The following is a 27589-nucleotide window of genomic DNA, read 5'->3' as shown; positions in this document are numbered from 1 at the left end:
AAGCCAAAATAAAAAGACTTGTTTCTTACGTTTGCTGAACATGACCAGCGATTCCTGGTTTATCAGAGCTGATCCCCACTGCTGAATTCCAAACATGTGCTGTGGGGGAGAAAGACAGCTCCTCCACCCTCTAGGTCCTTCTGGCTGGTCTAAGAATTAAATTGACGTGAGACAGAATAACAGGAGAAAATCAAGCAAAGTTTAATAACATGCATACAAGGGAGAAACCCAGGAAAACTGAGGAACTCACCAGAATGGCCAAAGCTGCCAACATAAAAGCAATTTTCAACTCAAGACAAAGGAAGATGTTGGGGGTAGTGGTTTGGGCTTCAAAGGGGAGGGAGGCAGTTTACATGGAGATGAAAATGCAGATATGTGTTAAACAAGTGATTGCTGGGCCAGCTGTAGACAGTGTTATCCTATGGTACTAGCTCCTTCCTGGAATAGGCCTTCTCTCTTAAATTCTTTTAGGCAGTTAGGGGGAAGGTCAAAGTTTCTTTTAGAGTCTTTTGTTCTTAAAAGTAATCAAAGCAGAGAGACACATTTGAAGGTGACCAATTCTGATCCCCCACATGCAACTTTAATATCTGAATAAAGGAAAATTCACTGTCTCAAGTTAAGTCATACTAAGGGGTAAAGGATATGGTGTTGACATTATGATGACTCTGCTTGCTCTTGTCAACTGCACGGAGGTTTCCTGTGCATCTTTAAAAGGCCCTTGGGAGGCGTGTTTAGGCCGTGGGGCTATAGGGCACGTTTCTGGTTTGAGTTCCACTCTGTTAGTTCAGTGGCATAACTGACCACTGCATTTGTTTGGTTAAATTAATTAAACAAGGAGGCTGAAACGCCCTAACAGTCTACATATGTAAGCAAACCCAAACCTAAGCCTGTAAGTCCCTCAAGGTTAAGAAATTGAAACCTGAGGACAGCTAATCACAAACAGCCAACTAGGCTTTCCCAAACAAGGTCAACACTAACCTGCAGCCAATGGAATAGTTCCGTTACTTTGCTTCTGCATCTTCGCTATGAAAGTCTCTCCTCCGCTCCGGGCGGTGGAGCGCTCCTAGCCATCGCCCGCTCGGCATGGCCTGATCCAAGTCGATTTCTGCTCACGTCCACTCTTAAAATTTTTAATATGCCTCAGTTTATCTTTTAACAGTTCTGACACCTCAATGTGGGTTAAGATGTTACAACTCTTAGACCTATATTATTTAAACGCATGGTGCTTCTCCTGAACTTGAAAAAACCTAACTCCAGGAAAAAAAGACAAAAACAAAACTCAACAGAAATGCTTCCTGCCTCAGTAGAAACTATTACAAAACAAACAAAATGGACTTTGTATTGATCGTCATAAAGTTTCTGTTAGCTGTGGATCTGTTCCGGTCGATTTTGACATGGGGGTCATCCTTGCTCGTTGTACATGCCATCAAATAAGTTAAAATGGGATGTGATCAATTGTCCAATGAGATGATTAGTTCTGGAGTGGATGTTCACCTATTTCAGGGGATTTCTAAACCCTGACTTTTCTTCAAAGCCCTGGGAGACAATGTAAAACTGGGTAGGTGATAACAGCTAATATTTACACAGCCCTCTCCCTGACAGGTGCTGTTCTGAGGGCCTTATGTGTGTTTACTAACCACAGGGGTGTGAGGTGGAGACGGCTGTGCATGAGGAAAAGCTTTCCTCCTCCCGCCTAGGGTCCCTGGTTGGATCAGAAGCTTCAACTGACAAAGACTGATTCACAGGAGAAAAGCACATGTTTTATTAAATTTTTACATGTACACGGGAGCCTTCACAAGAGAATCAAGACCCAAAGAAGTGACCAGAGCAGGAAGCTTCTATACCTTTCAGACAAAGAAACAATAAATTGGTGAAGAATTGACACGACAAAGGGGTTTGGGCTAGAGATAATAAATGGTGAATAAGTGACAAGGAAGATAAGGGCTAGTTTCACAAGGTTTGTTTGTATGGGTTTCTTGGCCCCAAATTCCCCATCCCTGGGCTGAGACTGTCTTCCCTCCTCCTGGTTTAGGGAAGCCCCTCTGCTAGTTGTGTTTTGTGACCTGTTTCAGGGAAGAAGAGGGGTGGGGGTGGTCAGAGTGACCGTCCTGCTTCCGCCGTTCTTCTTAAATCTTTCAGCTTAAGCTATTCAGTATACCACGGTGCCATATTTTGGGGTGGTGTGTTCTGAACCCCATCACTGTTATTATCTCCACTTTACAGACAAGGAAACTAAGGCAGAAAGAGCTTCAATAACTGGCCTAAGGTCACAAACCTAGTTCTTTGCAGGGCCTGGTTTGGGCCCAGGTAGTCTTGTCACCGAGCCCTAAGGGACCAGTGACCCTTACGTGGGTCCTTCTGCCTGGAGACACCCACACCAATCGAAGGAGATGGGGTTTGGAACAGCAGAGCAGAAGCGTCATTCATGGATCCAAGAACGGAGGAGGCAGAGCTCCTGCTCTCAAACACCTTCTCCCCGAGAGGAAGGTGAGCAGGGCTCTTAGAGATGTGAAGGGGGAGGGGTGGGGGCATTTGCGGGCATGTGCAGATCTTCCCTTCTTGCACACGGCACCTTTTGCACACGGCACCTTTTGCACACGGCACCCCGTTGCCATCTTGGACCTTTCTGGGTTGGGTGGGTTCCGCTGCTTAGCCATCTGGCGTTGTTCTGCCTTGGTTTCTGGAAGTGAGCATAACTTAAAGACAAAACATTAGACGCGGAAAACGTTTTTAGCGACTTCCCTGGGTGAAGGTCTGGCTCCAGACTCCAAGCTCTTAAACATTGCTTTAAAAAAAGAGAATAATATTGTGATATAATAAGAAATATGCTTGGTCTTTGTCCCCACTTTCTGGCACAGAGCTCCTAAAGTCCTGGAGTTTCCTGAGAAACAGGAGTGACTTTTGTTCTCCCAGGAGCCTCTTTGGCGCTCCCCTGAGTCTATGCTAATGAAGCGGCTTTAGCTTGGCCTCAGAAAGGGGCTGGTCACTGGAAAGAGCAAGGATTGGAGGGCTGGAACACTGAGCCCTGCTGAAGTTGAGGATGAAGCTTGAACCTGTGGGGTCTGACGCTGTCTCCAGGCAGACAGCGTCAGGATGGAGGGAAAGTGTAGGACACCCGGTAAATGTCTTCTGAGAATTGAAGAGTTACTTGGCCATGTCAGAAAACACTCCAGAAATGCAAAAAAACAGAACTCAAATAAGAAGATATTTATGAAGTCTCATTCAAAGGTAGTAAGAAAGTTCTGCGGGAGGTCCAAGATAAACTCTCTTGCAGAATCGATAGCACTGTTTTGATTTTGACAACCTTTGAACAGATAAATCCAATCAAGAATGTAGAAATCCAACATCAAGCACCAAAACTCTTGTGGAAACTCTTTCATCTCCCCACAATCTTCACCTCTCTGATGGGAAATCCCAGAAGCGACTAGATATCGTTCTACATCAGAAGGATGGTATAAGGGCATGGCAGGATATTCTGCTCAGAGATTTTTACTGAGGCCAGTTCAGGACCCATGACACCACCAGACATCAGAGAGTGGAGCATGGGGTGGTTCTTCAATCTCGGCCACCCGCAGGGCAATATGTATATGACGCCAGGGACAGGCTGGTTACCCTTCCCAGGTAGAAAAGGCCAGGAACCTGTAAAGAAGACAGCTTCGCCTCTTGTAAACGCTGGCCACGTGTACCAGGCACGCTTTCGGAATGCATGCCAGCTTGTTCCCACCGCACACTTCTGAAGCAACGAGTCTCCCGACGTTGTAACTTGTGAACGTATTCCTTTTCTTTTCAGTCGGCTTTCGGAACAGTTTTTTAGTTTTTAATGCTAAGAACGAAATAAAACTGAATTTCTTTAAATTATTTAATTTAGTAATTTAGAGAAAATAATTTAAAAAGAAAAATAGATAATTCATCAAGTTTCAAAAGGTTTTTATGAAGCTATCTTTTCAATAGAAACATATCGTAATTAACTTTGGAAAAACAAAACTTTCAATACCTCTTATTGTTATGCTTAAAACATAGTTTACCAATATAATGTAAAAACTTTTTTCCTAGATACACCATTTCAATTTTCTCCAAAGCACAAAGGAAGAGCATTGTGATGACAGTAAGGACTCACGAAATGCTGGTTCAATACACCTTGGGTATCAGAGGCCATAGCGATCCTTCGAAGATGTGAATCTGGCTGAGTTATTCTCTATTTCATGTTTCCACGGCTCCTTACTGCTCCAGGAATAAGTCCACATTCCTCAGCCTAGAGTCTAGGGTGAGCAGGAGCCACATGCTGCCAGACCTTTGAACCGCTCCCTCCCCCTTCCCTCCCTCCTGTGTCTGGACCGCCTTCCTGGCCCTCTCCCCTCGCCCCTCACCCCTCTGCTGCTCTTGCTGCCTCAGGTCTCAGTGGGACGCTCCTGGTCTCTCCCAAACCCCGCCCCCCAGCAAGACTTCCGCGTGTCTCTAGTGTACACCTTCAGTGAAGAGAGAGACGACGTTTTCTCCCTCACATCCACGGCGTCCAGCACAGTGCTGACACACAGTCTGTGGCAGATAAATGTCTGTTCAATCAACCAACAAGCAACATTATCAAAACAGTGATGCAAGACCAAATTAGGTCACATGCTTCTAGATACCCAGTCAAATGCCATCCGTGGCACACGCTCCATCTGCATTATCCTTTGAAAACGTTTTTAATTCTTCCCGCAAGTAATATTTGAATGTCTACTACCTGCCAGGTACTGTCCTAGGTGCTTGGGATACACATTGTTGAACAAAACTAAGGTCCCTGTCCTGCTGGGTCTTATATTCTCACAAGAGGACAGACAATAAACATAATCAGTAAGTGATGATATACGACCTTAGGTGATAGTTGCTATGGAGGAACAATGGAGCAGGGTGAGGAGGAGCAGCATGCGGGAGGGCAGGGTGCAGGCTGCAGTTTTAATGAGGGCGTTGGGTAGACCTCTCTGAGACGGTGACACTGAGCACATATCAGAAAGAGTAAGCAAGTGTTCGCCCCGTGGACACCGAGGGGAAGGACCCAGGCAGAGAACGGTAACGCAGGCGCCGGATCCCTGGGGAGAATTTCCTCAGCCCACTCCAGGAACAGCCTAGAGGCCAGAGTGGTTGGAGCAGAGCGAGTCGGGGTGGAGGGGGTGCTGTGGGCAGAGAGCAGAAGGCAGGTAGGATGCCCAGGGCAGGCGAGGGGCCGTAGTTCCCCTCGAGTGAAGTGGAGAGCCACGCCGGATCCCAGGCAGAGGACTGACACGATTTGGCTTACATTTTAAATATATAAGCACTATTTGGGGAATAAGCTCTTTTTCAGTAAACAAGAGAATGGTCTTTCTTAATTGATAGTTTCCGCTTTCACGTCTCTTGAACATTTTCTTGTGCAGCCAATTCTGGGCCAAAGGATGAGTGTTATCCTGTATGTCTCACTCTTTATCCAGTATTTCTCAGCCAAGTGTTCTGGCACATGGGAATGTTATGACCTGTGGCCAGGATTTTCCCAAAATTCACAGCCAAGTCGATTTTTTGGACACTGTCTTAAGGTGGAACATAGAAAAGAAATGTAATTTTAGTTCTGATTTTAAAATATGATTTCAAAATAAGTAGTGGTATGAGTTCTTAAAATAAAGGACACAGGATTCATGACACAATACAAGAATTTATAATTATAGCTACATAATTGTCCTGCAAAATGTTACAGCATTGTTGGATCCGTGCTCCCTGTGGACCTTTGGAACAACACCAGCATCAGAGAAGCCGTCACTTCCAATCCTTGTCAGCTCTTACCAGAGCAGAGCAAGATGTATACATTTATTGGAATGGGTCCTAGAAATGTTTTGACATCAGCCAAAAAGCAAAGCCACATAAGGCTATTTCCAAAGTAAACTAGAGAAAATATTTTATATTTTATAATTAAAAATTAATGATATGGGAAAATACTTATAATGATACGTTTGATGCAGAATGAAACCAGATTCAGACCCATGGCCTCAGCATACACAAATATGTGATAGAAATAAAAACTGGGTGGAGATACTAAATTGTTAACAGTGGTTATCTTTGAATGGTGATGTCATAGGAGGGTTTATTTTTCCGCACATCATTTATAATAGATAACCATGTATAGTATTTTTAATGCTTTTCTATTTTGACATAAATTATATGTTTCAATATATAAATCTATTTAATATTTTCTGTATGTAAACTTTCAAGATTATTTTTAAAGAAAATAAAAATATAGTCAGGGAACACCTAAGAAGTAAAAAAAAGTGAAATCTTTTGATCTAGTCAATGGTACAAAGCAGATACCAGAATATAGTATAGATTGGAACACCTTATTTGAAGACAATTATGAATTTTCTAGATGCTAAATCAATGCCATTAGCTGCTATCAATTTAAGCAAAATAAGTTAGTAACAGTCTCTTTGGCGCTAACTGTAGGGTATTTGACCATTTACCAAATTATTAATGAAACTAGCTTTAGAGAGATCCTTAAGATGGTGCAAGCCTTAAAAGTGCTGTCATTAAGGAATAGATAACCGGGATAAATATTTCATGGAAAAATCAACAAGGAAAAGGAAAGTTTGCATAAGAATCTAAACTCCAAATACCTACAAGTGTCCTTACTGGGAAGTGTGGAATAGAACTAATGCTAATTTTCAACTCCTGATGCACTTGTTCAAAATCCTCCACACAGCATTGTGGGTGGAAAAACATCATTGCTTTCCAGGTTGGAAGGCGCTCTTCTGGTACGTTTGTCCAGTGAAATCCTGCCTTAACACCTGGCTTGATATAAATAGGAAATAGTGGCATCTCTGTTTCTGTAGGGGGCTTTTCAGCCTTTCAAAGGCAACCACTTCTAACGGGTGTGATTCCTTTAAGAACACATGCTTTTGGTTTTTTTCCTGTTAAGTCTTTGCTCTAGAAACTTTGGAAAAATCAGTGTGTTTCGAGCTCCATTTCATGGAGAGCCAGTTGTGTTCAACGATCCCAAAGCATGCCCACGAGGTCTTCCTTCTCCTTGGAGTTCTTCTTCCACAGTTAGCTTATTCTCACATTTCATGGCCCCAATTGTCCCAGGCCTCCCTCAACAGCAAGTTAAGTACAGGGGTGTTCAAATCGCTGTTCAGAGAGTATTTTCCCTCCAGATATAAAGCCTGGTTATGATAATGGCGGGAATTCTGACCAGTCTCCTGAAACAAAGTCACGTCCACACTTCTGGGGTTCCGCTCAGTTCTCTGGAAAGTCCACCCAGGTGAGCACCTCCTTCCTACAAAGATGGTCTCTCATTCTGATTCACCCTTAGGAGCTTTTAAGTATTTTGCTGAAACCCCCCATCCCAGGAGTTGGAACGCTTGATGCAAACGTGCTGTTCCATTTCCCAGTGTTCAGTTTGGTTGGGCGGGACGCTGGTTTTTCTTCCCAGTCGTCAAACAGAACTTCAGGCTCCTTCATTAAGCAATGAAGGCCGTGGTATGAAGCCCATGTAGACTCCAGGAGACACTGCATTTCAGAGCCTCCCTGAGCCGTAAAAAGACAGAATGTTATCACAAGTGTAATACTCAAGGGCGGGCTGGGAAGGCGGGAGCACCATTTTCCTGTTGAATTAAATTTCTTTCTCGGCCAGGAAATCACTTACCTTTCTAGATTTCTTCTAAGAGAGTCAACCCATAATGAGCCTGCTGGAATGAGCCAGCCTCCTGGGAAGTGAGTTTGGATGCGGATCCTTCTGCCCCAGCTGAGACTGGGATTGCAGCTGCTCAGTCACGCACTTACATTCTAAACTGCCTTTTAGAATCTCCAGGTCTACATTCAAGGGGGAACTTCATGTCACGGTGGCCACTTGACCTTCTGCGGAGAGCAGCTGGCCTTGGGAAACCATTATGGAAATATTCAGAAAAACTTAGCTCTCCGTTGGCCACAGGGAAAACTTAGAGGAGAAGATCTGAGCTTTAGACACGAAACGTTCCAGACTGGAGGAGCCAGCCTCCGTATTATGTCTAAACTTCGTCAGACGGTGAGAGCTTTGTGCCAGAAAAGTGTCTGGAAAGGAAAGATGAGCCAATCTTCTTGCAACCTTTCCCTTTGGTTATCTCCTCTGTTTTTGTCAATTTTTGACTTGGTGAGGAATCAAGATATTCAGAGTCATCAATTTACTCAGCCGACTGAAATGAATGGTTTCAATTTCTATCCACAGGTGTTCATTTGCATTTATCTGATGTTCCCTCTAGCTCATGGGGAGATGCTGTCATTTTGCTATTGTTTATAGATAAGTGGCACACACACTTCAGAGATCTTAATACCAAGAAGGTAAGCTTTCTTTTCCGTCTTGTAATTTGTAGCAGTTCTGTAGAAATCTGATAAAGCTGAATAAGAAACCGCAGTGGTGTGTATGAGATAAGGAGATATTTAGGGAGAGGAGCTGGCCTCGAGTGAAATTTCTTGACATAAGCGGAGGGTTTCTTCTGAGGGTGGACAGTCTGCCTCCCCCTTCCTATGCCTCTTCTCCTGGGGACCCGGGATGAATCGTCACCCCAAATAAACTGGACTAACTAATCCATCTGAGAGCTCTGGGCTTAGGTGAGATAAGTTATTACTATTGTCTGTTTAATACAGGTAAGGAAACTGATGCCCAGCTCAGAGTCACACAAGCCGGTGGTGGCAAACACAGGACTGGAAAACAGGTTTCTGGTTTAAAATTCAGTACTTGTCCAGATGCCCATGACGCCTAAGCTAACATTGGTTTGGTGTCTATAAAATCATCTGTATTTAAGGAAGAATTGGCTTTTACCTTTTTTTAAAATCAAATATGTTTGTAGCTACTACTAATACCATCTGCGTCGAGGGTCTAACATCTTCCCGTTCAGTTCAGGGTCACGGTGATGTAGGAGAGACCCAGACCCCAGGCTGCATATGCAGCCTCTTCCTTCTGAGCTGACCTGCGTGAGCGTGCACCCAGTGGTCAACCCCTGGGACTCCAGGACGAAATTTCACTACACTGTTATTTCAGGGGAAGGCTAAGCAAAAGCTATGGGCTTTTTCTAAAAGCATGAAGGCCTTTTTCAGTGAATGTAAAATTTCTGTTTTACTGTCAGCTGGAAGTTGCTAACCTCTCTCTGTTATTAACTTCTTAGCTGCCTTACAATCACAACTTGTGAACCCGCAGAGCATCTCTTTCCTTTTCTAGTACCTTGGAATGCCCTAGTCCCTGCTGAGAAAGGAAAAGGTGTGTAACTAACTGACTATTCAGATTGTGGTCCTAATGATTAATATGCCATTCCTTCCTTGGATACGTGGTCCTTTTAAAAAACGCAGAAGTGTTCCTCAAATTATTCCAAGATAGGCTCTTTGCTTTCCATACGGATGATATTTTCAATGATAATTTGAACAGCTTCAGCGAAGGAGATAAGAACCTCTCCTTTTTTCCTGTGCTTGAATTGTTGACGCAGAATGAACAGACTGAAACTATGAAAGCGTCATGACGGGAAGCCAAGGCTTTGAGGCTGAGACAAATCTAGATTCATCCTTAGCCACGTACTAGTTGAGTGTCTTCAGGCACGTCCCAAACTGACCCTCAGGTTTTTCCCCTAAAGATAGAGGTAGCTCCTTGGCAAAGTGGTTGCAGGGTTAAATGAGCCGATACAGATGAACCCTCAACCTGACCACACTGCATTCCACCAATGACTCCACGTCTAAAGTGTGCTCAGCACAATATTGTTCACTCTCCTCTCTGGACAAAAGCTGTGGCTTCTTGGATTTGTGTCTTAAAACCAGGAAAATTTCTAGTATTGGCAGCAGTTAAAACCCAGAGAATGATTTAAAAGCTCCCCTGAGAAGTCAGAGAAAGCATTTTCACAGTAGAGATATTCTTCTTCTGCATCCTCAAAACTTTGCTGTTCAAAAGACTCCACAAGTTAAAAAAGAGAAAGAGATTAATTAGATCAAATCCCCACTCTCCTCTTCCAAGATCTGAATGAAATGTCATCAGGAGATACCTGCGTGCTGCACAGCCACAAACAGTTGAAATTTACAACCCCCCTGACTTTGTATTTCAGAAAATTGGATTTTGAGATCTAATTTTAGAATAACAAAGAATTCTGCACAGAGAGTCCCAAATGTTCCTGCTTCCCAAGGAGTTGTAATTTCAGGGCTTCGCTATGAAAATATAAATATACAATCTTTTATTTCTTTTCTTTTTGATAAATCACTTAATGTATAAACTCTGCAAAAGTCAACATTGGAATCATCGTATGCAGAACCATCATTTAATTCTCCAATAAGGGAAAATTTACTATGAGTACTCCATAGGGTCTCAATGATTTTTACAAAGGCCAAAATAAATCTATAAAACATGTATGCACGTTGACACATTTTTATTTTAAACTGATCTAAAACAAAACTGTTCTCCTTATCTGAGTTCCTCAGAGAGCCCACACTAGCAGTCTAGGGCCGGCCACCACCTGAGTGATCGTTTCGTCCACCACTCGACGCTTGGCACTGGGCTCCGCTCAGAAGACAGCATCCAGCCCAGCTCTGGGCACGATTCAGCCCTTAAAGCATGCTTTTATATTTTTTCATTTTTTTCCTCACTCCAATTCAAGGATGAGATCTTACTATGTGGTTTCAGCGTCATCTGTCCTTTACTTTGGGATTAAAAAAAAATCCAGGTTGAGCAGAATGTGACAACCTGTTCCTCAAAGTCAGTCGAACATCCATTTATTTTATCTAGCAGAGCTCCTGACTTGGAAACTTTCAGATTTATTGATAGAACTCTTATTCCGTTTTCTCCAACCTTCTCATAGGACTTACATTCTGCGCCGTGGATTTAGTCTCCACTATGTTGTTTCTGGTGTTACTCACTCTTTCCGTAAGTGGTCCTCTTGCTTCTAAGATTTAAGCTCCTAAAAGGGGACTCATCATGTCTTAAACTGTTCTTGAACCCCCCTCTCTGCTGAACACTGAGTTTGATGATTAATAGACCATCATTCTTGACTAGATGAATTAGAGTGAATCCCTGATGTCTGGAGATGGTGTCTCCAAACACCTCCCTTGGTTGGTTAACTAAGAGACTCAATTTAAACAAACATGTTTCCTAAAACTTTATTATTATGGAAAATTTAGAGAGAAGATGTATGATGAACCCCATGGACCCATCACCAGCTTCAACACTCATCAACTCATGGACACATGTGCTTCATAGAAGTAGTGTTTTTGTGATTAATAGATTACTTTTTGAGCAGTTTTTGGTTTACGGACAAATTAAGTGGAAAGTACAGAGTCCCCATATACTCCTCTCCCTCCCTCCAGTTTCCCCGATTATTAACATCTTGCATTAATGTGGTATGTTTGTTATAATTGATGAGCCAATATTCATATGTAACTATTAACTGACGTCCGTGGTTCACTGTAGTTTTCATTCTTTGTGTTGTACATTCTATGGTTTTAACAAATATATGATGACATGTATCTACCATTTCCATATCCTACAGAATAGGTTTACCAAATAGTCTTTAATATTAAGAAAATAGCTCTAACTAACTCCTGATTCCCTCAGGGTGAATTATATTCACGCTATTGAAGATGTTTCTATTCAAATTCTGTTCACATCTGTTGCCTATTAAGATGATTTCACATACATTGTGTCGTTCAATTCATAGCAATCTCCCTTGGTTGGCACTTTTATCCACGTTTACTAGATAAAGATATTGAAGCTCTGAAAGGTTAAGTAACTTTCCAAAGGTCAAATAGCTAGCAAGGGGCAGGGCAAGGATTTCAACCTAGATTAAGTGGGATTAATTCACGCTGCAAAATTTATGACTTGGTAAATGACAGAAATGCTAAAATTAGTCCTTTCTACCATTTGTGGAGCAATTGAGGATGTAATTGAAAGCGGATCCAGATGGCAGAAGGCTTCCCAGGGGCAAGGTCTCACCCTGTGGTAGAGGAGTGATGAGCTGGAAGTGGCGCAGGGACCGCCTGGCGCCCTGCCCCTGCTCCGCTGGGGCATGTGTTGTGTGTGAGAACCAACAACTGCTAGAGATGCGCTGGGTCCAGGGAGAGAGCCAGGTTCCCATCAGGCTGTGGACCTGGAGGTAGGAAGTGTATTTGCTGTGGGATAAAGGTTCCGTATGGTACAGAGGAAAACTGATATGGGAGAAAGGAGCAACGGGAGGCTGTACAGGGGCAGGGAAGCACAGGGTGCCACAGGGATGAGCACAGAAGCCAGAGGGGGTCATACCTCAGCTAGTTACTACGGAGGAAGAATGCGAGGCAGTAAGGGTTTAACTGACCACAAGGGTTTCAAAGGGATCCCCCTTTTCAGCCTTCAGCAAGGATTAGAGTTGGCAACCCCAACTCTGCGAGGGAAAGTCTGCAGTCAACAGCCTGCTCTCCAGTTGCTCAGGAACACGCTGCCTGAGAGGGAGTCCGACACCCAGCATGGGACACACGGTGTGTTTCTGCCGGGTCCCAGCGGGTGGTAGCCTGGGGCTGAGCGTGGCCTGGGTTGACGCACAGGTAGGACAGCCCCTTGAATCCTGGGCTGTCGGCTTGGTTTTGATGGGGTGATTACTGGAGAACATCAGGCTTGCGAGTAGGACAACGACGGAGGAAATAGCTTTCGAGAAGACTTCTGCCCTTTGCAGATGGAGTGTGGGGCCAGGTCTATGAAAAATCGTGTCGTTGGGGAAGGACACTCCCCAGTTCCAAACTGCCCTCTTCTTCCCCTGCTGTGGCTCTTGTCTACTCTCTCCCATCACTCCACCAACCATGCTGCAGGGCCCACCAGAGGAGTTTCTCCTCTGGGTGTATTTTCATACAAACGTCTTGGCTCTCTGTACTCCATAAGCATGTACCTGTTTGTCTCTAATCCTATACTAACAGGCCCTGCTATTTTTATAATCATGGAGTATGCATGTTATAAATCTGTCCCAACTACTCATCCTGTGATTAAATGCCCCTACTCTACCTCCACCAAGTGGTCTTGTCATCTGTACTTGAACGCAGTCAGGGACAGAAAACTCACTACCTTAAAATGTAGCCTAGCTTTGGATAGGTCTGAGTGATACAAAGTTCTTCCTAGTGAGTTAGAATCCTTATAAATCCTCGCCCTTCTACAGGCCCTTCCTTCAAATGCCTGCTCCCAGGTTTGTCTTGCTGGTGCAGCTGCGGAATGTCTGTCCCTCCGACATTAAATGCCGATGCAGAAGGGTGAGTTCCCAGGTGAGAAATCTGCCTCTTCGCTTCGCTTAACTCCGTGCCAGACTGTGTGCAAACCATGAAGATTAATTTAATTTGATTAATCCTCTCAACAATGCTAAGAGGGAAGTGCTGTTTTCTTTCTGCGAGTGAATAACCATGACTTAGAGAAAAGCCTGGTTTACCTTAGGGTCATGCTGCTCTTTAGGGGCAGAGCCGGGCCCTAAGCCTGGGTCCTTTGACGTCAAGGCCCATTCTCTTGACACGTGACTGAGAGTGACCTTCTGCAGACAATGACCTGTCCGATGGAGTAATCCAATGCTGGACGTCCAGGAAAAATTTCAAGTCTTGAGGCTGCGGGACAATTTGAAACTTTTTTTTTTACATTTCCAAAAACATAGTATATAGATTGACTATTATCTTTGTTACTCTCAAGGCCAAGATTAGCGTGATGGGATGGTGTCTTCTCAAGGTAAGAGAAACTAGCTGCTGTGACAGCAAACTCTAAAAATCTCATGGCTTAACACAAAAGAGTCTTACACAAAGTCTAATGCAGGTGCTCCTCTTGGCCAGGTGGCCTTCCATGTGGCCTGTTATGAGTTGAAAACATTCATATGTTGAAGCCCTAAGCCCCAGTACTCAGAAAGTGAACTTATTTAGAAATAGGGCTGTTACAAATGTAATTACTTAAGATGAGTAGGGTGGGCCTCTAATGCAATAGGACTGATGTCTTTATAAAATTGGGAGAATGCCCTGAGAAAGCGAAAATGACCAGCTACAAGCCAAGAGTTATACATCCTTCTTTCACAGGCAATATTAACCCTTGAGCATAGGCTTCTGGCCTCTGGAACTGTGAGACGAGAAATCTCCTTGGTTGAGCTGCCTAGTTTGTGGTACTTTGTGACAGCAACCCTAGCAAACTAACACATGGCCCCACAGGGCCTTTTTCCCATCTCGTGGCTCTGCTACCCTCCAGAGCCTCAATGTTCTTTACTGGAGGCTCGGCGTTTGGCCAGTGGAAGAGGGAAGGGAGCATGTGGAGGGTCACATAGGAATTCTATGGGGCAGGAACGGCAGGGATATACATGTCTTCTGCCTGCATTTCTTTGGCAAGATGTCAGTCACATGGCCAAACCTACCTACAAGAGAGGCTGGAGATGTAGGCTGACTGTGTGTCTATGAGCTGGAATAAACAGGGATCAATACGCACATAGCAGTCCTTGCCACAATAACTTAGAGTAGAAAGACACTGGAGGAAAGGGGCCACTTCTGGGAGGCTCGACAGGAACCATCCGTCACCCACTCACTCCCTCATCTCTTCACCAACTATTTATTGTGTCCCTATTATCTGCCAGCACTGAACTTGATACAGGGATAGAGCAGGAAACAGAAGAGATGGATTTTCTGCCTTCCAAGAGCTTGCACTGTGACAACCTGTGAAAAAAGAGCAAGTTCCCCAGGGAGCTTTTCAAAGGTAGTCCTGTGTGAATGGCCAGAGCAGCCTTCTTAGATGGTGAGACATTTAAGCAGAAATAAGAAGGAGATACTCATCTGCAATCCCTTCTCTGCAATTCCAAATCCAAGCAGCTCTGAAAACAAGGTTTTTTGGAAAGCTATTTGGTAATAAAACCTGATTGATTTGGACACATTTGATGGAAAATCCTGATCTGAATGGACATGAGGTTATGTGTAATCTTTATCTATCATACTTGGTGTGAATATTTACAGGTCTTGCTGAGGAAAGGTTGATATGTTTGATTGCCCAAATGGATCAAGGAATAGTATTGTTAGGAAGCTGGACAGGGTTACTAGGGAATTGAAACAAAGGGGTGAATTTTTTTTTTGAGGAAGATTAGCCCTGAGCTAACATCTGCTGCCAATCCTCTTCTTTTTGCTGAGGAAGACTGGCCCTGAGCTAACATCCGTGCCCATCATCCTCTACTTTATACGTGGAACGCCTACCACAGCATGGCTTGCCAAGTGGTGCCACGTCTGCACCCGGGATCTGAACCGGTGAACCCCAGGTCGCTGAAGCAGAATGTGCGCATTTAACTGCTGCACCACCGGGCCGGCCCCAAAGGGGTGAATTTTAATGAGAACAAAAGATGCCACGAATCGTCTTCAGGACATATTTCAGCCACCCATGTTTATGGACATCTGTAATATTCATTCTTACAGTGGTTCTAATAATTGAATTTCATCTCTCTGACGTCAAAGAGGAATCGTCAGTGGTTCATCCAATAGCTGGAGCTGCAGACGCAGGTGCAAGCAATCCTGAGAGCAGCACTCAGAGCAGTACTTTTAGGGACCATCTGACTGGACCTGTGAGCCATCTTAACAGAGAGAGTGGGCTAAAGATCTAGGGTTTCTGCAGGCTGGGGACTTTGAGACAAAGGTGATTATCAGGGCCATTGTGACATAAAATTGTCTTCTCAATGGCCATGGTATGGGGGGAACAACAGCAATGTTAGCGCTTCCAGAGAAGTTTTGCTTGCTTATATTTCCACAGATAATATCTGGAATCCACAATAAAAGAAAATGTTAGTCCCAGTTACTCAGTTTCAAGATTGTAAACACAGATGAGCAATGAGGAGGTCAGAGCCACCTTGTTCTTCAAATCAAGAAATCTGGGAAGTGACTAATGCAAAGCAGGGTTGTCTAACAGCGCTCTCTTTGTGATAATGGAATGTCCTGTGATTTGTGCTCTCCAATATGGTAACCACAAGCCCCATGTGGCTATGGAGTACTTGAAATGTGGGTAGCGTGATGGAGAAACTGAATTTTTAGTTTTATTTAAAATTAAATGGCCACATGTGGCTAGTGTCTATAATATCGGAAAGCTCAGATGTAACGAGTTACCTTTTCTCATGTAATAATTACACCATGATTGGAACACAGAGTAAGAATTCTGTTTCCTTGCAAATCAAACACAAACATCAACTGTGGGACCTTTTTGAAGGCACGTTGACACTGTTTCATTTCTATAACTTTGTTTCCCCTAGAAGAGTGTTCTAACCTGAGGGAGCATATGAGAAACCCAAGGAAAGACTCTTTGCTCTAAATTCTCTGCTTTCAATTACTGATCTTTACACCTTTGGTATTTTTTGTCCTCTTAGCAAAGCAGAAAGAGAAAAAAACAATCATAGAGCAACATAATTACGTTGGTATGTAGAAATCTCGTGTTTGACATTTCCTCAGCTAAAATGTAGTCATTCCACTTCTTGTGGTGGGATTCACTCGCTTCAAGCTTTAGCCTTTTTCCTGGTGACCAACAGGGGTGCTGTCTTCAGAGGCAGGGACGCATTTCATTTACCCTCGTGTGGCGGAGTGTCTGTACTGCGGGCATTTGATAAATGTATGTTGGATGAATTGGTTATCACAATCATACAATGCTTAGGTTTACTTGGTAGATACTAAGTACCGCAATTCTCCAGATACTTTGAAAACTCCTCCTGATGCAACCTAATTTAAGCCAGAGTAAGGTCAGCTTTACAGAGACAGAGCTTAAAATTTTACACTGAATGGAATAAAATGAAGCTTATAAAGAGAACTGTAATGTGACTTCTCTATAGGTATGAAAGGATGATGTTGGACCTCCCACTTTATAGATATTTAAGGACAGTGCCAAGGACAACCTCTTTCAAATATTCTACACTTTAACTTAGAAAGAAAGGAGAAACAGAAGAGAGTCTCAGAGTCTTTTCTAGCCCTGAGTTCTCAGGTGTGAAAACTGAAGAAATTTAGCCTGATAAATCCCTTATAACTTTTCCATATTAAAAGAAAAGATCAAATTCTAAAGAATTTTTTCAAACGAATATTCAATAATTGGACCACTGTGAATTTTTTTATTTGAAATTATTGCACTGAAAATCTGTAATTTTGTTTCCCAACTAGCCACAGCAGGTCTAAGTTTTCGATTAAAACCCACATCCCTGGAGTAAGTACCTAAATTAAAACAAACACACAACTATAAATAACCTTGCAGAAATATCTGTGCCAAGTGGCAGATACAAAGTAATGGCAGAAAAACAGAGAATTCTGCTTCATCTTCTTTATTATGTAAATGCTTAGAGCGTTGGATTTCTTTTCCCTCAGTTAGTATAGATTCAATGGTAATCATTTGCAAAAGTGCGTTTAGAAGTCCTATTGCATTGCTTCTGCTAACATCCTCTGGATTACCCCAAAGACCGTATGGATTTCTCTGACTGGGGTCAAAAGCCTAGCTGTATGTTTCCCCGTTTGTTCTCCACTATCAAATTTTTATTTTTGCAAAGGAGGGAACCAGGAGAGGCTACTGGCATCCCTGGAAAGTCTGTCATACAACGCTTGATTTGCAATTGTCTAGCCCTGGTTTGCTGTAGAGTCACTTAGCCAGACACTAGGACTTCCTGACTCTTTCTCTAGGCCCTTCTAGGCAAGTGTGATATCACCTGTTCATACTTGCAGGTAACATGCACGCACATTTCCCTACCCGAGGACAAGGTCTTTGCATACACTGTGCAAAGTAACAGAGTTTCAGCAAGAGATAAATGGCATCATGTAATGGATAATTTTTTAAATAGCTAATTATCATTAACCAAAAACCGTCATAAGTGATAGAGATAATAACAAGGTTTATTATCTGATATGGTGGAAGGAGAAAGGAAGGTTTTGTGAGGTATCCTAAGCCATCTTGGCCGTTTACAATTTACCACTGTCGGTAGCCTCGATGAGAGGGTGGGAACTGCATGTCGCCTCCCTCACGACTTTCCCACCAGCGTTTCCCACCAGATTCTGAGGTGTGTATAAAATAGTCCCACGACTGGTTTGGGTAAGCTTGGTGCAGTCATGGCTTTTCTGGGCGTTCTTGCATGAAAGCAGCCCTAGACCGATGGAACAGGTATTCTCCTGGCAGCCGGGTGGATCCGCTAACAGAACCCTCCCCTGAGTGGGAGCATAGGGCCGGCCGGAGTTCCGTCCCTGGAGCGCTCCATCAGGGGAGCTCGGCTACAGGGCCGCTCCGATTCCCAGAGCCCAGGCAAGCAACGGTGGTGGGGGGGGGGGGGGGGGCCGGTTTCTACACAAATCTTTCCACGTAACCTTTTATCATAAGCACAACTTACTTTGCCAATAAAAAATAATTTCTAATATCCTTTAAGCTATATAATCAACCCTCCTGGGGCATATTTGAAGTATTTGCCACTGGAGCGTAGATTCTTCATTAAGATCCCTTCCGTTTTAACTAAGCACCCTTGGAGTATGAATTTCTGATTGGGACACTTCCGATCTTCTTTAACGGCCTCTAGAAAGTATAGCGGTGTACACAATGCAGATACAGAGACACTTCCAGTAAGTCACAGGCAATTTGATAGAATGGTGGAGGGAATGGAGAGTGCGGCTGAGCAAGCAACAGCTATTAAAGATCCAGCTTAAAGATTTGGGAAACTGTATTCTATTAGCCACATAACTGTCTTTTAGGGCCATCTTCACCACTGTTCTCTCCCACCCGCCTTCACCGCTCGTCATTCCTGTAAAGCGATATTCACAAAAGTAAGAGCAGAGCCTCTGAAATCAGGCTGCCCGGGTTTGAAACCTGGCTCTGCCATTACACCGTCACCGTCTGTCTTATCTACGCTTTCATTGCGTCACCTGAAAAATGAGGACAATGATATGCCTCTGCTATTAGGTTGTTCTGAAGATACGAAGCAACTCAAATAAAAGCCTTGGCACTGTGCCTCATCCCTAGCAAGGATCCAATGAACGCTTAAAGAAAAACAAATGCTGCCTACAAAGATGGGATTGTCTTAAGCAGAAGAATATAAGGTAAAAGTCACAGTTCCTGGTCTCAAGGAGCTCACAACCCAGTGGGAGAGACAGACAAGGAAGTCAGTAACAACATGGTTGATCAGTGATCAGTTCTATGAAAACTGCATGAAAAATGTAGTATGTGGAATAAACTGCCAAGCTGATTATCGAATATACATATTGGTACGTCAAAGGCCACCAGAAATTTCCAGTATCTGGAATCCTCCTCTTGGAGGATTAACATACCTTATCATTAATGGTGATGTACAGAGTAAATTTCAGCATAGAAAATACTTTAGAACAACCAATATATTGGAAAACAGTGTTCTATTTTAAATGTTCCACATTAAAAATTTGTCTGTGTTGGATCCTGCAAACATTTTCCAGGGCCCTTTTCCAGTTTGAAATGAGACTAATGTAAACAGTCCAACAATTAACTGCATACAATTGGCCTTTCTGAACTAAAATACAGTTATTGAGCCCAAATCTGTAACTACAAAGTACTTTACCAGACACAAAAGCAAGGCTGAATCATGTTAGAAACCATATGGATTTCAGAAAGAACAGAAAGTTTCATTTTTTTTGGATTCCTTTGCTTATTCCTTGTTTTAATAGTTCTTCTACCTTTTCGGAGCAAAGCTCAGTGTTGCCATTTTCCTTACCAACCACAGATACGAACTGAGATCGCAATGTGTGAGTGTGAACCACCTCGCAAGAAATGACAAAATGGCCAATTTAATAAATCCTAGACAAGAGCTAGAGTTTGTTTTTGAATAGAAATGGCAGATTGAGGATTATTAACTTGCTGATCTGCAGATACCTTAAATGTCTGTGAATAGTCAAGTCCATGGTGCATTTGACACATTTTTTAATATTTTGTCAGGGCAAGAAAAATTATACATGTCCTTCATATTTGTGAAACAGGATGGATTGTACCAAATATTCGGGGTACAAGTATAGGAATATTTTTATTGCCTACCTTCTTTTATTCAAAGTGTGGAAAACCAAAAGTAGTAACAAAAATTCAACCAAGTGCTCACCTTTCTGTTTCCTAAATATTAATTTCAGTATAATTAGGATTATTTTTGTTTCATTTTGTTTTGCATAACACATGGTTAAGTTTAAAACCTGGAAAAAGAAGGTTAATTTTGAGGGCGTAAGAAATGTGTATTTTTTCATCTTATGAGATGCTTTATAGTATAATAATTCAAATCTATATACACTTTTTAAATCAGATCTTTAAGAACATTACCAGAATGTGAATGAGTTCAACAGAAAAACCTTTTTATAAATGGTTGGGAGTAGGGGTGGGGTTTAAATGTGGAATGAAGAGATGTCAAGATAAAGAGCTTAATAGAAGTTGTGATTAAAATCCAATCTCCTTTTCATCTGAAAATGTTGTAGACCCTGGAAGTGTTACTGTGTTCATAAAGGTGAGAAAAAATCTCAAATAATTTAAAACTGGAAAACATAATTGATTTTCATTTTTAAAAACTTAATTAGGTACGTTAATATGGTCCATTAATAACCAGATTTTATACCTGCCTATTCACTGGGGCATCAACCCGACTTCATTTGCTCTCATCAGCTTGTTCATCTTCACAGAGGTTCACAAATGGAGAATAAAATTACAACTCTGTCTTTTGCAGAGTTAAATCGTGTATGTTTCTCCCCTTTGTTTTACCTGCAAAAATGACTTGAGAGAGGAATTAGGAGAACATTGCCAAGAAGATCAAACAGAAATGAGTCTGTAATTTTCAGTCTCATTTAGTTTTATATTCAACAGCGTGTTAACCCTTTGAGAAAGAAATTCTCCATCAATTCCTCTGAAAAGTAACACACAGACCACGATTCCTTTCTGAACCACCATCCTCTCGGCCGCAAGTCTCCCCAAAGCATCTCGTTACAACCAGCATGCACACATTATTACAGGCATGGATGGCAGTCCATCAAGCTTGCCCACTGCAAGGATATATACATTTACTTTATGTTCTAAATTAGATTTTAAAATAAGCTCCAGCACCCACAACGCCAGGGAAGCAGGAAGGTCAATCTCTGACTCTTGAGGCTGCTCCTTCCTTTTCCTGTCTAAGAACTCCAATGGCATACGCAGCCCAAGGGGGAGAGTCAGTCTGACTTCCATGTCCAAGCAGAGCTCAGCCATTTACTGCCATAATTCTCGCCAAAGCATGATGTCACTAAAGAAGAGTTGTCCCATAAAATCTAGAGGTCAAGGAGGAAGATTTCTGGCCCAGATCGCTGAGTGTGGATGGGAGTGGGAGTTATGCCTTTGAGGAAGCTGGTTTTACCTTTTCGGATCTTTGAAATGAGGCTATGTCCCTTGCTGGGAACCAAGCTTAGGCAAAGAGTCCCCTCACTTGAGTTCCCAGGTTCAAGTTTAATTTTTAACTAGTCTCCAAGGCACCAGTGGTCCCAGGGTGATGTGTCCCAAGAGGCCCCATAGCCCACCATTGGAGGACCCCCAACCAGCATCCCTTTCATCTTCTCAGGGATGCGAATACCAAGCGTGAGGACAGGAGCCTTCCTACTCTCAGTTGCTCAGCCGCATAGACTCTATTGCCTCTTGGGACCCCACACACTCACCGTACTAAAGGGCTCCTTGCCGTCCCTGAAATTAAGCCTTGATTACTCCCAGAGGGTCTGCATTCTCCACCCTCGTTTTGGGGACGAAGCCGTGTTCCTGCCAACAGTGATTTGCTTTTTCAAGGATGACTCAGGAGCAAAAAACCAAACCAAACAAACAAACAAGAAATAAAAGCACAAGTTCAAGTTCTGGGGGGCACCCCACTACATTTAGGTTCAATGATATATGATCATTCCTTCCTAGCAATAGCACATAAGTCCATCTTCCCTGTGACAGAGGTAGTAGTCTGCTTGGCCTGAAAATACCATAGATTAGGGGGCTTAAACAACAGAAATTTATATTCTCACAGTTCTGGAGGCTGGAAGTCTGAGATCAAGGCGCCAGCAGGGTTTGGGTTCTTGTGAGAGGTCTTTGCCTGGCTTGTAGGTGGCTACTTTGTCTTCATCAGGCAGAGAGAGACAGAAAACTCTCTGGTCTCTCTTCTTATGAGGGCACTAATCCCATGGGACCAGGCTCCAACCCCTCCATGACCTCATCTAACCGTAATTATCTCCCAAAAGCCCCACCTCCAAATATCATCACATTGGGGGTTGGGGCTTCAACATATAAATTTTGGGAGGATACAAACACTCAGTCCCTAACAGTCCATAAACCTCATTGTCATTTTTTTCTTGGTTAACATTTAGAAGATGCCCCTGGTTCAATATTTATTTTATTCCCAAGATGCGTCATTTTAACCATAGAGGAACTGACCAACAACAAAATTTATTTGGTAATCGATCATTAATATTTTGAAAACTTAAATAGAAAGCAATCCATATTTTTATCCAAATCAGTTCAACTCAACTTCAGCTTTCATTTTTTTCCACGGCATGTTAGAGAAAGACCAGAGCGTATCCCAACATGGAAAAATACAGAAACACACGGACATTTATATACCGTTTATCTTAGTGCAGTTAGAAACAGAATATACAGATAAATATTAAAAATTCTGACATTTTCAGCCATTTCTATAAGCAAATAAATCTGAGCATTTCTTTTTCTTTTTAAAGATTGGCACCTGAGCTACACCTGTTGCCAATCTTCTTATTTTTCTCCTCTTCCTCTTCTTCTCCCCAAGCCCCCGGTACATAAGTGTATGTTCTACTTGCAGATTCTTCTAGTTGTGGCATGTGGGACGCCTCCTCAGCATGGTCTGATGAGCGGTGCCATGTCTGTGCCCAGGATCCGAACTGGCAAAACCCTGGGCCACCAAAGCAGAGTGCACAAACTTAACCACTCGGCCATGGGACCAGCCCCAATCTGATCATTTTTATATCTAAGAATTCTGAGATTTCCTTCATCATGACTAAAGCCACGGGCAACTTCATTTACACGTAATTTCTATTTTACACACTTTACAGGGGACAACAACACGGCCATTTCTAATACATGAAAACAATCATAACTGTTATAACAGGAAATATTAATAGTAGATTAATATTAACAGTCAATCACTACTAGATGAAGGTTGATATACAACTAGAAGCAACATAATTCAACTTTTTTATCTCACCCATATTCATGCAGTTTCCTAACAACTGAAACAATAACAGTATCACTCTATGCATGAGACTTTAAGATAACTTGGAATAAAAATTGTTTCCTTAGGCCCCCTTTCTAAACACGTATATGTCCACCAGAATTCATTCCTGTGTGTATATTGGCAAGAAGACTTAGCATGATACCAATGTAAAATACCTCAATAACTTTAGAACCCAGAATAAAAGTTGGAAGGAAGGAGACTGTGTTTTCTGTGAGCCAGGGACCCTTCTAGGAGCTTTCATAGCCATCACGCCATTTAAAGTCTATCGCCTCTCTGTGGGTGAGGAAGGGCCTCAGCGGTAACATTGAAATGGATGCTGCCCAGTGTGAGGGCAGGAGATCTGAACCTATTTCATGGACCCCGTAGCGATGCTATTAGTTTTATATCAAGGAAGAAAATGTCCGTGCCGCTTTTTCTAAGGTGGGCTGGAGATGTTTTTCTATACTGTAAGCATTTCAATTGCTCCAAACGAACTTGAGTATTACAACTTGTAAAACAAATATGATGGCTTACTCCTAGTGTAGGAGACGTGGCACTGATAGTGGAAGGGGCTTACCACGTGGCACCCCAGATGTGTCAGGGTCTCCAGTCTTGGAAAAACTTCCGAAGATTTTAAACCCTTTGAAACTTTCTTGTGTTCCATGTTCTGTGCACTGTTCTCAAGGACAATGAGGCAGAGGGAGCTGAGGAGATGATGTTTCTACATCCCGACTCGGGGAGAGAGGGACCCCAAGGGTAGCGCATGGGGCAGCAGCTCATGCAAGAGAGAAAGGAGGCAGGGAAGGACATTGGATGGAGGCCCGCTGCCCGCCGGTCTCTGCCCTGGGCACTTTGCACACGTTATCCACCTGAAGAATGCAAGGAGTCTGTGAGGCGGAGGCATTATTATTCTCATTTTGCACATGAAAACATTGAGACTTGACATCCAAGTTCACACACCCAGCACCACTGCGGTTTCAACTTGGATCTGTCTGATCATGAAGCCCAACCTCTTTGTTCTACACTGTACGAAAAACACACCACATTGCTTCCACTGCATCTCAGAGCCCTTTTTTCCCTACTAGCATAAGGGAGCCCTTAATTTATACTGCAGATTGTGCTTATATCATTCTTAAATATCAAACAAGCTCTCCTTCTTTAAAAGACCTTTATCATAAATCAGATGCAGTTTGAAGTCTTAAAATGGCCATGGAACTGCCTGGAGAAACCACAGATTCATGATTTTCCCCATAGATAGTTATACTTTCGTGACTGTCGTTGAAAAACATACAGAACTGGTGCGTTTTGGTTTCGCTGTTCCTTCCCTAACTTTACCAAGGGTTTCCCTTCTACATGATAGCAGGTTATGTGTGTTGTGACCAGAATTTAGAGACTATCACTGGTCTTAGAGTCAAATTTCAGATGTAGCCTTAACTCATTGCTGTGTTTTATGGGAAAAAGATAAATTCTGAATCATGTTTCTCCTCCAAGAACCTTGGGGGCCTCTCACGTTTCTAGGCCCCGGGGCTGTCCACTGCTGGGCCGTCAGCTGGCTTAAGATGCACAGCTCTCAGTCTCTCCCTGGGAGCCTCCATGCCACGCTCTCTGCGGGGCTGGCCCGGCCTTCAGCTCTTCCCTCCCCCGGGAGACCTCACAGGCCAGCTCACCGTGGTCTTTGGCAAGCGAGCCTTTGGGTGCAGGTCACTGCTCATCCTGGCGTCTGGGCTTCCTGTTGGGTAGTGGTTGGGGGATAATGGTCATGAATTACCGTTTAATTCTTCTTCACGGCAGGAGTGTCATTCCTCCACAAAGCATCATGACAAAAAGCCAAGTCACGAGAGAAACAGTAGGTCCAGTCTGCCTATGAGTAGAGAGGCACCCAGGTGCTGCAGACAGAACCCTGGGCGTCAGCCACTCAATCACTCCACAGGGAGGCAGAGGCGACGCCCATGTCTTTGTTACCAACCAGCCATGTGTGTCATTGGGCAAGTCACTTAATCTTTGTGGCTCCATTTTTCATCAACGTGAAGCAGTAACAATACCCCCTCAGCCCCCCTTCATTGGCTCTAACATTAAAATGTGATTGTGTGTGTGAAAGTGCACTGTAACACACAGAGCTCTCTGCAAAACTCCGAGCCGCTGTGAGGCCGCTGATTCCAACCCTCAGCAGTCTTCATCAGCTGTCTTACTCATTCGACGCCTCACCAGACACTGCTATAATTAGGGCGACCAACTCAGCCCAACGTGCCAGGAGCTTTCCTGATTTTAACAATGAAAGTCCCGCATCCCGGAGACCCCTTGGTTCCCGACAACTCAGGGTGCGTTGTTGCCCTAGCAACCGTGAAGTTACTTGAGAAGAAGAAAGGTGACTGGTGCTAACATCCCCGTTCACATGCCCTCAACAAGGAAAGGCCAGCAAGGTGTTCCCATAAGTCTGGGCTGTGTTCACGGAAACCCTCCCAAAGCAAAGAGGTTTTCTGAGAAGGGTTAAGCTGGGTGGTCACTGAGGGGAGGGGGATGGGAAAGCCATTGTAACTGATGTTTAGTGATATATGAATAAGGAAACAGTACCGATGGATCTTCAGGATGTCACCCTTAGAGCCAGCCCTGACTCACTTTTCTGTGCCCAACAGCAGGGCCAGGTCTTCTGTTTTGGAGAGAGGGTGGGAATCTGTCTGAGCCTAGAACCTGCGACCGGGCAGCCCTGCCCTCCCACCCCTCCTGTCTTTTCCCACTCACGTCCAAGGATCTGTCTAGCGTTTCATGCACTTGCACAATCAGGTGAAACTTTCAATCCTGCTGAGATGATGTACGACAGTCACTTTTTCCCCTCGTATTTTTAGACATGAGCCAATAAAGCAATTATCTCAACCGGAATTGCAGGCTCTCAGGCCAGTCTGGGCTAGTCAGCTCCGTTCCTCAGTTCTGACCCCCACACTCCCACCCCGCTCAGGAGAACGAAGAGAGGCGGTGGGCTGGCTGCCCCCGCCGCTGCAGGGGCCTCCTGCACTGCTGCGGGTACAGGCTCGTCAAAGGACTGTTGTTTTCTTTTGGCTCCGGAACTCACGGGCTGCAGGTGTCTCTGTAGCATGATCACGGACACTTAAAAAAAAACCAAGAGGACAGATCCAGTCCCGTTACTTTGGCTCTTGAGCAGCATTTATGGAGAGAGAAGACATCAAGTTATACCAAAATGGCAGCAGTGGAATAAATACTTCTCTGTAATTTCCTAGAAGAAATGAAACTTTGGGGCTCGGAGGAGACTTTAGCAGCTCCAAAGCTATTAAGGACTGTCTGGAAAACACTCCGAGAACTGGCCAAACAGGCTGGTCTGCTTCCCTGTGAATCATCGAGCTACCTCAGGCCTCTGCTGGGCTGCAGCCCCTGTGCCCAGGTCCCCTCACTGTGATGGACAGGCTCTTAAAACGGAGAGCTGTCACCGCCACCAGTCATCAGCCTTCCGTCTCCACCAGGGCTGGGCACGAGAGTCACAGGACCTGTCTTCATGCTCATACTTTTTACTTTTTTTATCCCTTTACAACTGTAATGATGTGTTTGATCACGCAGTTTTTGAAAAGCTGATAATCCTTTTGTTTTTTTAAAGATTGGCCCTGAGCTGACATCTGTTGCTAATCTTTTTCCCTTCTTCTCCCCAAAGCCCCCGGGTACATAGTTGTATATTCTAGTTGTAGGTCCTTCTGGTTGTGCTATGTGGGACGCCACCTCAGCATGACCTGATGAGCAGTGCTAGGTCCCTGCCCGGGATCTGAACCAGTGAAACCCTGGGCCATCGAAGCAGAGTGTGTGAACTTAAACACTCGGCCCAGGGGCTGGCCCCAAAAAGCTGATAATCTTGGTAATGAAATGGATTTTAGGACTTGGGGGTGTTGGAGAGGGGCACGGGAACATTTTGCTATCTCTGAAAGGAGTTAAATTGTGGATGTTTTCAATGACTCCCAGCTCCTTCACTGGAAAGAGACCGGTGGTGTGCTCATAAGGGCTTAACAGGCATTTGAGAAAACAAAGCAAAACTTAAACCTGATTTGCAGTGCATGCTAATTTCCATGGTGTAAGCACTCCCACCCTGACCAATTTAACTGGCTCCAGCTCACCAGTGGACAGAATTCTAGTTTTCCTTTGCCGAGGTCAATCTTACCTGATGGATGTTACAAAAGTACATTTATTAAGAATGAAAGTTCATCAAAATGACTTGTGAGAATAATCTGTGAAAATTTCCCGTGCCTTTCTTAACTGCCCTCTACAACATGGGGTCTTGTTTGTGCCCTCAGCATGTGCCATGCTCATGTTTTATTTGAAGTCTGCTCTGATTCCCTTCCTTTATGTTGAGAACTAATTTGTAGCCAGAAGATTTTTTTCCTGTTTTTATCTTTTGCCTTTGCTCTTTTTTTCTTAGATTATCTAAACATTATCACGCC

At 43.6% G+C, this 27589-nt stretch overlaps 1 long non-coding RNA gene across 2 annotated transcripts in view; it reads left to right on the top strand.

Moving 5' to 3' along the window:
* Nucleotides 1–7789: 7789 nt before the first annotated feature.
* Nucleotides 7790–27589, top strand: part of LOC102149679 (uncharacterized) — a 37498-nt gene continuing 17698 nt past the window's right edge. For both annotated transcript variants that reach the window (XR_002808879.2, XR_011440172.1), the window contains exons 1-4: nucleotides 7790–8020; nucleotides 8201–8313; nucleotides 13122–13224; nucleotides 13637–13672. This is a non-coding gene — a long non-coding RNA (uncharacterized lncRNA). The remainder of the gene's footprint in view (nucleotides 8021–8200; nucleotides 8314–13121; nucleotides 13225–13636; nucleotides 13673–27589) is intronic.

The sequence above is a fragment of the Equus caballus genome, chromosome 6, assembly GCF_041296265.1.
Source record: "Equus caballus isolate H_3958 breed thoroughbred chromosome 6, TB-T2T, whole genome shotgun sequence".
NCBI lineage: Eukaryota > Metazoa > Chordata > Mammalia > Perissodactyla > Equidae > Equus > Equus caballus.
Note: the sequence above shows the minus strand (reverse complement) of the source record. Positions and strands in the feature narration are given on the sequence as shown.